At 43.3% G+C, this 14,665-nt stretch overlaps 1 long non-coding RNA gene across 1 annotated transcript in view; it reads right to left on the bottom strand.

The window, feature by feature from the left end:
• Positions 1-14,166, bottom strand: part of LOC143828811 (uncharacterized) — a 37,406-nt gene extending 23,240 nt beyond the window's left edge. The window contains exon 1 of the long non-coding RNA XR_013227895.1: positions 14,064-14,166. This is a non-coding gene — a long non-coding RNA (uncharacterized LOC143828811). The remainder of the gene's footprint in view (positions 1-14,063) is intronic.
• Between the last annotated feature and the right edge of the window lie 499 nt (positions 14,167-14,665).

The raw sequence follows: 14,665 nt of genomic DNA, 5'->3' as shown, positions 1-14,665 counted from the left end.
CAGGCTGGGAGCCACACTGCACCCAGCATTGGCAGAATGGCAGACTGGGAGTCACACTGGGCCCACCAGTGCCAAAGGAGGCCACTGGGCTCAAAAACCACACTAAATTTGGCACTAGGGATTCTCCTCCCCCCCCCCAGCTCATGGTGGTGGAGGATGCCAAGCAGTCACATCTGTCCACATCTGTGACACAAGATAATGTAGGCACAGGAGCCATCCAAGTTTCCCCCTGAGTTTCCCCCCACCATTGAAATGTAAACTAGCAAGGGGGTATCACTAGCAATATTAGGATCCCCCCCCCCATGAATATTCTGGATCCCCATTTGTCTGTTTGAAACTATAGCCCTTCATATGCCTAGTATCCTAAGAGCCATGACCGTATCCCCCTGTGAGTCTCCCTCCACCATTGAGTCATAAGGGAAATCACTAACAAGGAGTATTGTAACATGTCTGTATGAAACTACATTATCATGAAGACAACTGGATTTTGCTACATGACAACACCACAGGATTAATGAAGCTCATTCATTAATTAAAAGGCCATTACATTGACCCTCCGTGGGCACCAGTAATATTCAACTCTCAAACATTAAGTAGATTAATTTAAACATGCATCTGGTGTGCTACCCATAGATCCTTTGGGGCTGTTCCTCTGCTTTTTAACCATTGCAGGACTGGTGGTGGGAGGGGCATTGAAACATTTCCTCAGCACTGCATCTTCATCCAGAAGAAAAGCAGACCTTGTAGAATTTCTGTCCATCATGCCATAGTTAATAAATGTCAACAACTTGTGGAAAACTAGACCAAACACAAAGTCTTGCAAAAGCTGATGGAAAATGTTTTTTTCTAGTTTTTTTGCTCAAAATTTTCCCGAAATACAAGGGACAAACAGGAATACAGGCTTGAAGGACTCCTGGGGGGAAGAGGGAATAGCCTGACTAGTCCCTATAGTTTCTGCTTGCCCTCATCTTGTTCAAGCTTCAGTTTTCCTCCCTTCCTACTGCTGCTCTGGTTTCCTTCCTTCCTTTCCCCCATACTATTTTGCTGTTTTCTTCTCCCCCACTTGACCACACATCTAATCTTTGTGCCTACCGTATCTTCCCTTCTCTCCATTTGCCCCATGCTGTTTTCTCACTTTCATATCCCCAGTTGTATCTTTTTTCTCTCCAACTCCTCTCTGTTTTTCCTCTCACGACTTCTGGTTCTCCTCGAACATTTCTGCACTGGAGGCTTCAAGTCGGGGCAGGTTGCCCCGCCTCTTCCTGCTCCAAAATGGAGGTGCATTTGACCTGGTGCTCCCACATGGGAGCCAGGGCAGCAAAGTTCCAAATGTGGAAATGGTCATCCTGTTCCTTCCTGCTTTCCTTATATCCATTTGCATCCCCTATATTGTCTCCTCCTCCCACTCAGAGCCCCTACATTTCTACCCCCTAGCAGCCCCCATTAGTCTCTTATAACTTTTGCTATTCCCTACTCTACCTACCCATTTTCTAGTGTGTTCATGCAATACTGGATGCCATTTTGGGATATGTGTTCGACATTGTGAGGTGGTGTGCTTGCAGCTGATAATCTCTCTTTCTCTCTCTGCCTCTACATTCAACTGACATTCCTTAATTACATATGGCCCCATTTTTCTTCCAAAGAATTCAAAGAGGTTTACATATAGTTTTTAGGAGATCTGCCAGTCAGGCAACTTATAGGGCTGTACCTGCATCATGTTCCCTCAGTACTAAGGGAGAAGTCAGTCCCATTTGTTTCATGGAAGTAATAATTTGTATATAGCAGTAAGTCTGTATTGGGGGGGGGGCTTGTTTCAAGGCTTCTGTTTATTGAACGAAAAACTACATGGTAGTGGAATTATACGCAGATAGCTCTTGGCAAAAGACTACAGCTCAATTGAAACATTTAGCTGATGTAATAAACCTTCGGGAGGAAATCCATGATGGTACAAGTCAGCAAAACCCAGATTTAATTACTGCCAAGTAATTGCAAAGAGGACCATGCATTATCTTCAACATGCTGTAAAGGAAAAGTTCATAGCCTTAAACTATTTATGGCAAATGGTAAGCTTTTCATTAGGTCTGTGAAATGAAATGGAAATCTGCTGTCTTTCCAAAACAATGTAGGCAATGGAAACATCTAACAAAGACAACTGATATAAAAACTATGCTGGTTCTGTCATTAATGTCTAGCTGACATTGCTGACTTTCATATGACAAAATGGCATTTCCATGTGATTGTGTGGAGTGGGGAGGGGATTCTTAGCAAGAAAGCTTTGCTATGCTGCATCCAGCATAGCAATGTGCAAGCTGCCTGACCCCTTTCAGCTGAGAGATGAAATAGCATGTTGAAGGTGATACTAGCCATGTTTTCCCCCTTTTATCCAATAAAAGCTCTATGATGCATTTCGTTAATAACTCCTCATCCAATAGACACTTGTAGTTAATCGCTTCTCATTCAATAGACAAAAGGAATAAAAACTTTTTGTGACTGCTGGAGTTTTCTTTCTTTCTTTCTTTTTCTTTTTTGATCACTGGGAGCAAGTAAAAAGATAATTAGATTATAGGAATGAGCTTACAAATATAGTGAAATGTAACACCTCTTGAGAGGGCCCAGGAATGGCGATCAATAAATACAATCATAAACAATAAAAAATTACCATACAAAGGACACTCCTGAAGAATGTGTGATATATGTCAATCTTATCTAAGAGTCAAAGGCAGATTGATTCTGAATAAGACATGAACCTATCCCCCTTAACTATTGAGGAATGAGCATTTAACCTGGACAGAATGAACACCTTTAAGCCGGCTGTGGGAAGACCAGAGGTAAGTGTAGGAAGAAAGAGATTTTGGAGGTAAAATACCCCCCCTCAAAAAAAAAATTGGATGAACAGGTGTTCTATGCTTTAAAGACAGAGCTTTGGTGAATGATTTATTTTACACAATTTCTCACCATAGAACCATAGAATCATAGAATAATAGAGGTTGAAGGGACCTCATGGGTCACTTAGTCCAACCCCCTGCACTATGCAGGACACTCACATCCCAATAGCTCATCTACTGTAACCTGCCACCCCTTTGCCTTCACAGAATTAGCCTCTTCGTCAGACGGCTACCTAGCCTCTGTTTAAAAATTTCCAAAGATGGAGAACTCACCACCTCCCAAGGAAGCCTGTTCCACTGAGAAACCGCTGTAACTGTCAGGAACATCTTCCAGATGCTTAGATGGAATTTCTTTTGAATTAATTTCATCCCATTCGTCCTGGTCCATCCCTCTGGGGTGAGAGAATAATTCTGCTCCATCCTCCATATGGCACCCTTTTAAATACTTGAAGATGGTTATGAGATCCCCTCTCAGTAGTCTCCTCTCTAAGCTAAACAGACCAAGCTCCCCCAACCTTTCTTCATACCTCTTGGTCTCCAAACCCCTCACCATCTTTGTTGCCCTCCTCTGGACACATTCCAGTTTGTCAATATCCCTCTTCAACTGGGGTGCCCCAAACTGAACACAGTACTCCAAGTGAGGCCGAACCAGAGCAGAGTAAAGCGGTACCATCACCTCCCATGATCTGGACACGATATTCCGTTTGTTACAGCCTAAAATCCCACTTGCCTTTTTAGCCACTGAGTCACACTGCTGACTCATGTTCAATGTATGGTCTACTAAGACACCTAGATCCTTTTCGCACATCCTTTTCGCACATGCTATGGGCCCAGAAGCACACCCAGGGCCTCAAAAAGGCCCCGGGTATGCTTCTGGGCCCAGCAGGAAGACTGTGCTGTGGCCGGGGGGAGGGAGGGCTGAGGGGGAAGGCTGCACCACTGCCAGGGGGAAGGAGCCCTCTCAAACCATCTTTCTCTTTCTTTTGTGTCCTCACTCCTCTCCATCTACTGCTACCTTCCTCCCTCTCTTCTCTATTCACTCTTTAACTTGGCCACCTTTGGCCCACCTCCTTACCCTACAGCTGCCTTCCACCCCCTCTGCATTCTTCCCTTCTTTTCTACCTTCTTGCAGATTTCTCTTCTTCATTCACACAACTCTCTCCTCCCATCCACACTTTCTAGCGCCTGTTGTATTTACAAATACAATAGGCTTTAAATCTAGTAACCTATATAAAATGGTGAAAGAACACCTAGCTATATCAAACCCAAGTAATTACGTCCGTAAAGATAATGCTTCTGGGAAGGCCATCATAGCTTAGGCCAAGTATTATCATTCCAGTGGATGTGACAGCAGAAGTTTTTATTCTGAGACACACTGTCTTGCCTGGTCACATAAAGCTTGACATAGATTCGTGTGCAAAACAAAAGGGAATGATCATTGGCCCAAAAGGACAAAACTCCCAGGAAGCTGGCAAGTGAACTACAATCAGAAGAAACAATGAAAAATCCATAACTCTAGTTCCCTTGAGGCCGAGGAAGATGTAATTCCCACTTGGATCAATCCTCTAGTGGCCATTCAAAATTACTAAATCCCTTTGGAAAGCAAAAGTGGCCCGCCTCAGGCTACTGGTATTCATTACAATCTTTGGATGATCATCAAAACTACCAGGGATTAAAGAAATTTGCATTGTTAAAATGATAGTTTTAGGATTGAATGATTGTTACCAACCCCTATCTAGCTTATTTCCCACACTGGCCAAAGGTAGGTTCAAATGACGAAGCTTTGAGCTCTTTGACCTCATTTTTTCCCCTTTAAAGCGGATCTTACACAGTGCTGGAAAGCAGCATCATATAATCTAGAATGAGTTAGTTTCTGATAGGATATTGATAGGAAGAAGAGGTGACTTGATTGTAGTAGTAGCATGCAGAGGAATGCTTCACTTATAGTCAGAGAAATTCTTCACTGAGACCAATGGCAGATACCCCAGAAATACAGCATAACAATGACTTAAATAAAGATAAGTGGGGTTTTTAAAGAGTTATTAAATTAACAGCTGGACTTCTCCAAGTACATAATTTTCTGGTTCCTTATCTAGTGGTTCCCTACTAGGTGGCTGTTGTGGATGGGAAGTCTCAAAGTCTGACTTGTGTGATGCAGACAGCTGGCTGAGTGAATACATTAGGAGGAGACTGAAGTTGCCTAAGAGCCCAGTTTCTTAGGGAAACTGACTAATGATTAATAGTCTTTTGTAATCAAATTTATACTGTAAGAATCCTAAGAATGCAGGACAGCCAGTATTTGCTCCAAGCATCAAAGCTGTTAGATATTCCATGCATCCAGGAGGTGATGATAAAATGTTATCACTTCAGGAACTCAACAAAATCTGTGTTCCATGAAAATATTTTAAGCCTCGTTTAATCCTTATTTCTCTATCACTAGTAGTGAATAAAAGTTATTTGTTGATCCTATTTCCCAGATGTCTCATATGCAGTGACTGTACTTCGGTTCAGTCTATTAGTAAAAAGTTGGAGTGTTCAAATTACACCAAATTTCAAATTACACCCTCTTTTCAAAGGGCCTCTTAGACCACATCTTTCATAGCTGACCAAAAGCCTGTGTGCAGATTTGAGACATGCAATGTTGAGACATGCTGTTTATCAGTATCATTAATCTACTAGATTTAAAGCACGTTGTACTTGTAAAAACAATGGGCGCTAGAAAGGCTGGAAGGGAGAGTATCTTGTCTGCATATGTAGGCCAAGTTTTATCAGGCAATTTTTTATGAAAAGGTCACTGATCTAATAAGGACCCTGTGAATGGCACAACTTCTGAGGCCATGGGGAAGGCCTCCTTTCCCCCCCTCCCACCCAGCCGCGATGCGGCCTTCCCTCTGAGCCCAGAAGCACACCTGCGGCCTCGAAGAGGAAGGCCTACTTCCCGTGAGGGAATCTGGGAACACTGTTGTGCTGCCAACCTGAAATCGGGAGTGAGCTGCTATCCCTCCTCTGGTCCAGGTATTTCACCTGAGAGTACACTGAAGAATGAGCTGATTAGCTTCAACAGTCCCAAAGGGCCCGTAAGTCAGAGCTGTTCTTCCAGGCCAGGTTAAGGCCAGGAAATAACATCAAGGAATGCCAGCCTCTCTGTCTATAAAACTGCAATCCACCCAATATTAATAACCCAACCACCTTCAGCAAGGTTTTAAAGAGGAATTAGTGGACAACACTCAGGAAGGACACCTTACAAACCTAGTGCCCTGTGTATTCCTGGGTGCACCAGCTTTGCCCCTAGTTTATTTACATATGTCCAACACACACACAAATATGGATGTAACAAACTGGAAAACTGGACAGTTTTTAAAAAGCTCCTACAAACATCTGTTCCATCTTGTAATGACCAGATGTTCTCATATTGCTCCAATGAAGAAAGACAGGAAGAGAGCTTTGCAGCAAATGCCAAGGCATGGGAGGCTTCTGACAGTCCCTCCAATTGGCTGAACTGAACGTTGCAATATTTCAACATCCTCTCCACTTCAAATGTCTCATGGCTCAAGAGGAGGGTAGAACAAAAGCAGTTCCCACACTCATCTGGGTAGGAACCAAGCTTTGTTTCTAATTCCAATGGCTCACTAAGGCACAAGAACTAGGCCAATAAAATGTGCAAAAAAGTAGTGGGACCAACTGGAATCTTCTTGGTAATCGATGTGGAATAATTAGGCTAATTATCTGAACATCTTTTGGATGTTCAGATAGTATATATGGACATGAAGTTGGGTCTCAAATGAATTGGGAGCTTTATTTATTTATTTGTTTGTTCATTCATTTATTTGTTTGTTTGTTTGTTTGTTTATTTATTTAAACTTGTATACCACTGCTCCGAGCAAGCTGGCTCACGGCAGTTCACAAAAAATACAAACAATATCCCATAAAATCATACAATATTAAGCATCCTAAACACAATCTCCAAAATTATACAAAATGGCTGTATATAATTTGACCTAAAAGCCTCCCCCCATGCTACTGGATGTTGGTATTGCACACCCTAGGATCCCCGACTGACCTCAACCAAACACCTGGTGGAAGAGCTCTGTTTTGCAGGCCCTGTGGAACTCAGAGAGTCCAGACAGGGCCCACAGCTTGCTCGGGAGCTCATTCCATAAGGTAGGGACCAGGACCAAAATGGTCCTGGTCCTGGTCAAGGCCAGGCATATATCCCGGGGCCCCAGGACCCTCAGCAGATTCATACCCATGTAGTGGAGTACCCTGCAGGGGGCATAAAGAAGCAGGTGGTCCTGTGTAGGTAACTAGGGCCCAAGCCGCATAAAACCTTAAACGTCAAAACCAATACCTTGAATATGATCTGGAAGCAAAATGGTAACCTCTGGAGTTGTTTTAACAAAGGCTGAACATGGGCCCTCCAAGATGACCTTGTAAGGACCCGTGCAGCCTCATTCTGCACCAGTTGCAATTTCTGAGTCAGGGACAAGGGTAGGCCCACATAGAGTGAGTTATAGAAGTCTAACCTGGAAGTGACCATTGCATGGATCACAGTGGCCAGATTTTCCAGGGACAAGTAGGGCGCTAGTAGCCGAACTTGGCGCAGATGGAAAAACACCATCCAAGCTACCTTAGTGATCTGAGCCTCAATGGAAAGGGAGACATCAAAAATTACTCCCAAATTCCTGGCTTGTGGTACAGATGTCAGTTATACCCCTTCCAGGCAGGGAAGATGCGCTTCCTGATCCTGCCCCTTCTACCCAGCCATAGGACCTTTGTTTTGGAGGAGCCGAGTTTTAGGCGACTCTTCTTGATCTATCCAGTTACCACTTCCAAACAGCTGGCAAATGTTTCTGGGTGGACATCCGGCTGGCCTCCCATCAGGAAATAGAGCCTACTAAACAGTGAGGTCATCATTATCATGCGAGAGGGTCTTGGGACCCCAGACTCGGCTATAATATTCCTTCATTCCCTTCCTTTCCTCATTTCTGTACTGAGATAAGGTTGTAGTAGAGGACTTCAAAGAATACTGCATTGAAAGTTTGAAATAGGACTGATGGGGGCGAACGCCAAAAATAAAACTTCTTCCTTTCATCTTGCCATGTCTCTATTGGCAGCAGCGATCCTATTGAACTGGTTTTCTGGTCCTGCTATAAAGTGGATGGCTACATGTGCCTTTACAATTATAGATGAGAATGTGTGCCAATTTTTATTCCAAAAAAACCCTTCAATGCAATTACAACATCACTCTTGAAATGGTAGCAGTAGGTGGGTGACAGAGACTGCATAAGCAGGAACAAAGGTTTAGTGAAAAGGAGGCAGTGGGATAGCTTTCATTTTCTTTTTAAATTATCAAAGGATTAAAGCGGGATTAGAAGAGTAAGTCAAAGCAGGTTTGAAGAGGCAGAGAAGAAAGGACAGTAAGACAAAACTCGTTGCCTTGTCATTTTAATGAAAATTTTAATATGATCAAGGATAGAACTGAAGTTTGTAGAACTTACAATAAAGAAAAGGATGCTTTAAAAATGGAGTTTTGAAAACTATATTGTCAGGGGCTAGGAAACAGAAGTATTGTTTGTTCCAACAGAAGAAGAAGAAGAAGAAGAAGAAGAAGAAGAAGAAGAAGAAGAAGAAGAAGAACAAGAAGAAGAACAAGAAGAAGAACAAGAACAAGAAGAAGAAGAAGAGTTGGTTCTTATATGCCGCTTTTCTGTACCCGAAGGAGGCACAAATCGGCTTACAGTTGCCTTCCCTTTCCTCTCCCCACAACAGTCACCCTGTGAGGTGGGTGAGGCTGAGAGAGCCCTGATATCACTGCTCAGTCAGAACAGCTTCATCAGTGCTGTGGCAAGCCCAAGGTCACCCAGCTGGCTGCATGTGGGGGAATGCAGAATCGAACCTGGCACGCCAGATTAGAAGTCTGCACTGCTAACCACTACACCAAACTGGCTCTCTTCACAAATGTGGTATACAGGAAAGGCAAACTTTGGAATATGTTGAGAAAGGAGAAGACAAGGAGGCTTGAGGCCTCTTCACATGGGACGGGGGGGAGCTGGTTCAGATTGGTACCAATATGTATGGGGACAGAATAAGAGAGCTGGTTTTTATACCCTGATTTTCACTACCCCACTACCTGAAAGAATCTCAGAGCATCTTATAAACACCTTTCCCTTCCTCTCCCCACAACAGATATCCTATGATAGTGGTCCCCAACCACCGGGCCGTGGCCTGGTGCCGGGCCATGAAGGCCCTAGCACCGGGACGTGGCTCCCTCTCTCCGCCCCCCCCCCCGCAGTAAAAAACCTCTTACTGTGGGAGGGGGGGAGATGGAAGCAGGGCCGCACACGCGCATTGCGCATGCACGGCCAAAATCGCACATGCGCGGCACATTCACACATGAGCGATTTCACCCGCGTATGCGCAATTTCAGCCACACATGATGCATGTGTGCATGCGCATGTCCGGCCACACATGCACAGCGTGCGCGGCCGGGCAATCGCCCTCCCTGCTGCCACCGGTCCCCAGCCTCAAAAAGGTTGGGGACCACTGTCCTATGAGGTAGGTGGGGCTGAGAGAGCTCTGGGAGAACTATTACTGACCCAAGGTCACCCAGCAAGCTGCATATGGAGGGGTGGGGAATCAAACCTGGTTCTCCAGAGACCTCTGCTCTTTAACCATGTTGGCTTTCACAACAAGGTTATATCTTCCCCAACAAGGTTATCTCTTCCCCTGTGCCATTTCCCCAACCATTTCAGAGAGCTGCTCTTTGCTGGTATGAGTCACGTAAACATTTTTGTTGGTGGAAGGGCTGTTTCAGTAGTCAAGGAGCTACTTTTTAAACAGAGGTATATTGTGCTAAGAAGACTCAGACTAGTGTGATTCATGGCAGCAGTAGCATGAGGTTGGATGCCCTCTGAAAGTGCAATGGGGAGAAAAGAGGCATTGTAGTAGGACAAGTGCTGGTATCACCCCAAAACATTGCCATTACCAAGTCCCAAACATTTTTGTGTTACTCTTCCTTCTTTCTAAAAATAAGATTTCCCTGGTTTCAACATAGTATGTGTTTAGGGTGTATTGCATTTATTTGTAACTCAGTCGAGCTGCCAAAAATAAAAACAATCCAAGGAACTTAAACAGATTTTGTTTGGCTTCATTCTCTGTTTGTTTGTTCACTGGGGTGGAAGGAAAGAGCATTAGAGGAAAGGAGCCCAAAACCAGAAGTTTCTGATAAATGATATTAATGCTGCAGTGTCTGATAATGACTATGCAAAGCAGTAGAATTGGAAGAAACAATCACATGGGAGCTCTCAGGAATCGGATCCAAAGCAAGTGAATCCCCTACCGACTGATAGGCACAAATGATCCATATGTGTGAAAGATTTTAATGCTTTTCCATAATGGTTCTGTCTAGTCAGATAACTCATAACAATGGCAGAGTGTAGTAGCACTTGGGATAATTGTTCAAAGGTTATAATTTTGGGCTGTGAGCTATTATAATGATTTGTTTTGTTTTTCTAGTATACTTTATTCCCTGGAAGATGTCCCGGTTCTTCAGGCAGGAATGGGTAAGTTGGGAGTTTTAATTCTTGTTTAAGATGCAATACATCTGAACTGTCATTTCTTTTTGTTTTGTTTTTTTATAGGTGGATTTATCTAATAGTGAAAACAAAACACTCATCTGTAAACTCTGCTGTATTTATCAGCAGATGCTTGGTTCGCATATAACTTGCTCATTGGAATGCAGTGTTCAAGGCAGGGTTGCAAGGAATACTGTGTGCAAAAAAGAAAAGAAAAAGCCAGCATCTGTTTGGTGACTGTGGCTGGCTATTGCCTTTCCTCACTCTTGGTGAGCCATGCATATATGTAGACAGGGGCATCTCTCGACTCCCATTCTAACCACACTTGGAAGATCTGCCATCTGAATGAGAACAGCATGGGCTGCTCTAATATAGAACATTTCCTCCAGTTCCCATACATCAAGCATAGATAGCCACATGGTACAGGAAATACCATTGCCCATAAGTAGGCCTCCTGTTTACCAACCCAGGGTGGAGATTTGATCATGCCCAGTCTGAATTTCCCACTCCCAAGGAATTGAGGAATGAGAGGAAAATAGCCTTAATTAATTAATTAATTCCATTTATAGGCCGCCCCTCTTGGCCAGCCATCTTGTGGAGACTAACAACAAATTTAAAATACAGAATTAAAATTATTAATCTAAGCACAACATACAAAAACATAACATAAATCCCCCCATCCCTCATACATTACCCCCATACAACCTCTCCCCTCCGCCCCCCAGGCAACCGTTCCCAGGTAGATGTAGGTGTTGCCTGTAGGGTGAAGACAATAGAAACTAGGTGAAGCAGTCAACAGCATTACCCAGAAGAGATATCACATCCTCCCCAAACTCTCCCCTCTCCAGGACCCCCCCCATCTCCCAGAATTTGCTATGGCAGTACTAGAAACCAAATCTATAAGCCCAGTTGTTTTGTGTATCAACTTCAGTTCTTAGATTTGCATGTCTATATAGCATGTTTTCCAAGTGTACATATTATTGGCTATTACACTACTGTGGTACTGTGAAAAATTATTCTCTTCCTAATTATCTTTTCCCAAGAGATTATTATGACAGCACAACATCCAGAGATGTGCTCCTCCAGCCTTAAATACCAGCATGAAAAGGATGACATGGACATGCTCATGCACCCCCTGGAAGACTAATATAGAACATTTCCTACAGTTCGCATACATCAAGCATAGATAGCCACAAGGTACAGGAAATGCCATTGCCCATATATATATATATATATATGGGAGAAGGAGGCAGATTCCTCCTGTCAGTTCAACCTCCATTAAGTCTCTCTGCACTAGTTTTTTACTAAGTGCCTCCTTCCCTTCCTCCCCTTCTTCTCCCTCCCTTCTTCTTCTCTCTCCCCCCCCCCACCAGTCTGCCTGCCCGCTGCTCAGCCATTCCCTTCCACAATTGCCTAGGACTCCTGCCCTCCCCCCCCTACCTGAGCACTTCTTAAGTGGGGCGCTGCCTCTATGCTGCCCGTGCTGCCTGCACGCCACCCATGCCACCTCCATGCCACCTCCGTGCCACCCATGGCGCCTCCATGCCACACAGGATTGCACAATTTGACCCTCTGTGCAGAAATCCCCTGTCTGTATGAAAATTGCCATTGTGAGTCTCCTAGGGGAGCATTACAGACCTTCCGCATTTTGCCTAATTCAGATGGAATATCATGAAGGTACAAGTTGGACAAAGGGTAGGGGGAGCTTCAATGGGAAATAGAATCGTGAAAACAGTAATGAATGAAACAATAATGAAACAAAACTAGGCAAAACAACCCAATACCAGAATACCACCTTTCAGGATTAATAACAAAAATGAGTAAACAAAGTCAACTTCTGTGCATACTCACTACAAATTGAATTGCTAAAATATATATATACTGTATATGTAAAAGTAGCACTTCTCCACTAGAGGGCAGGTATGCAATCTTGATGAGTTTATATATTTATGTTAGATGTTAGCTATTCTTTACTTAAAATGTATGAGGTATTCTTTCGAAACTGAATTTTAACATTATAATGCTTATGCTGCAATAACATATACAGAACATATATAGAAGTATAGATTTCTGTACTGTTCGGAGAGTGGTATAGAAATCAAAGAAGGAAAGAAAGTATTGTTTGTCCTCTGTTTTTTACTACCTGAAGGAGTCTCAAAGTGGCTTACAATCACCTACCCTTCCTCTCCCCACAACAGACACCCTGTGAGGTGGGTGAGGCTGAGGCAGTTCTGAGAGAACAGGCCAAGGTCATCCAGCTGGCCGCATGTGGGAAAGTGTGGAATCAAAGCAAATTAGAGGCTACGACTCTTAACCACTACATCAAGCTGGCTCAATATAGACATAGAACGCATTGTACATTTCTATCAGAATAATATTATATACTGACATTTTAGCAATTTGTGTATTGTTTTATTTCAAGTGGGACTCCCAACTAAATGCATGTATTTATCCAACTGACTATCACCTTAAATTATTTTAAAAGCTAAAGTCAGGACAAAGTCTTTTTGAAGCACTGGGCCCTCCATGTACAGCAAGGACAGAATCCCTGTGATGTTTTGTTTTTAATGGTATAATATGGCCAAAAGTAAATTTTGCATCAAGATATCCTGCTAGGCCCTGGGGAACTGGGGGGAAATTCAGTATTTTGGGGATTTGAGTTTTCCTGATTCAGGAATACTCAAATCAACCAAATCACTGATTTGGTAGATCAATTTGAGTTTGGACCAATTCAGGAAACTCAAACCCATTTGACCAAATCAGCCACCAGGCAGCTGATCCTGCAAGGGAGCTGATCCTGCAAAGGAGAGAAGCCTCTCCAGGGATCAGCTGTTTTGCAGCTCAGGAGGCTTTTAAAAGGCTCTAGGTCCTAGCCAGCCCTTCTCACATGGCTCAGGCTGTGCAGGAAGGGCAGTAGACAGACTTGCGGTCTGCTGAGCTGGCTCCAGCAGGGTAAGCAGGGCAGACAAGTCTCTCAGTCTTTCTCTATCAGCCAAATCAGCTGAATCAAGCTCAATTCGCTTCAGGCTTCTGTGGTTTGGCCCATTAGAACTTTTGGAAATTGTGATTCATCTCAGATAAGCCTGAAAGTTTACCCAAGCTAAATTGCTCTTCCCTTTATCCTACTTCCAGGATCCAAAATACCAATGGAGTACAGTATTTTTTTTTCAAACAAGACATTTTACCCTGCCCCACATTTTTGCAACTAGACTATAAAATAATACATAACTTCCTAATTAAGATTAACATGTTTGTTTGAAATCTTACAACACAATTCAAAGCAGAGTTACACCCTTTTAAACCCAATGAAGTCAGCAGCCTTAGAACGGTGTAACACTGTTTAAGAGCACCTTAATAAAGAGTCCTGCCACATAATACCAGTTTTGTACAGGGCAGCTGCTGTGTGTTTTGCTGTATGTTTATACAATCAGAAAGCACAATCACCTGTTGACTCCTGCCATGTGATTTTGCAATAGTATCTGTATGAAATAGTCCTGGGTACAAATTGTGAGATTTTGGATCTTAATTTGAACCTGGCCTCAGTTTTGGCATCTGTTTTCATTGCTAGGGCTAAACTGTGCCGTATATAGAAGGACCAAAGTACCTGATCAGCAAGTGCAGAGTGTGAGCCTTTTCATAGATTAGGGATCCAGGCTTTCAGTTCATATAGGAGATTTCCAGAAGGTATTCGAGCCCTAACCTGTCTGTTTCCTGGAAATTAAGCATTGGGAATGACAAGGTTTGGTAAATGAAGACAGTTTTCCACAAGAGGGCGCTACGACTCTTTCTCAGGAAGTATAGTGGTTCTTCAAATGAAGAGCATGCTAATGTATTAAAGCTAAAGTGATGCTTAATTGTTAAAGTATTTTCAGACGATTAATTTATAGCTGTTGTCTTCAGGGCAGAAAAGAATTAAGAAGGAATTGGGGGGGGGAGGAAAATGGAAGGGACTGATAAGAATTCAAGAACTCATGTGGGGAAAGATGGTGTAGATAGGCACACGAGCGGGAAAGGCAATTGTTCCCAGTATAAAGATTAACTACCACCAGCGCAGAATTATTTTGGAAGTTGCTTAGTGCTCTTGTGCAACACATTTGAAGAGCACATCCTCCCAGTACCTGCATGGCTTTAAGAGCAGTGTAGGAAATGCTATTCCATGTCTTCCATGTCTGCTCATGTTCTTCCTGTAGGCCTCTCTCGGGCCGC

Source organism: Paroedura picta, chromosome 2 (genome assembly GCF_049243985.1).
Source record: "Paroedura picta isolate Pp20150507F chromosome 2, Ppicta_v3.0, whole genome shotgun sequence".
Taxonomy (NCBI): Eukaryota; Metazoa; Chordata; class Lepidosauria; order Squamata; family Gekkonidae; genus Paroedura; species Paroedura picta.
This window is presented reverse-complemented; position numbering and strand designations above follow the sequence as displayed.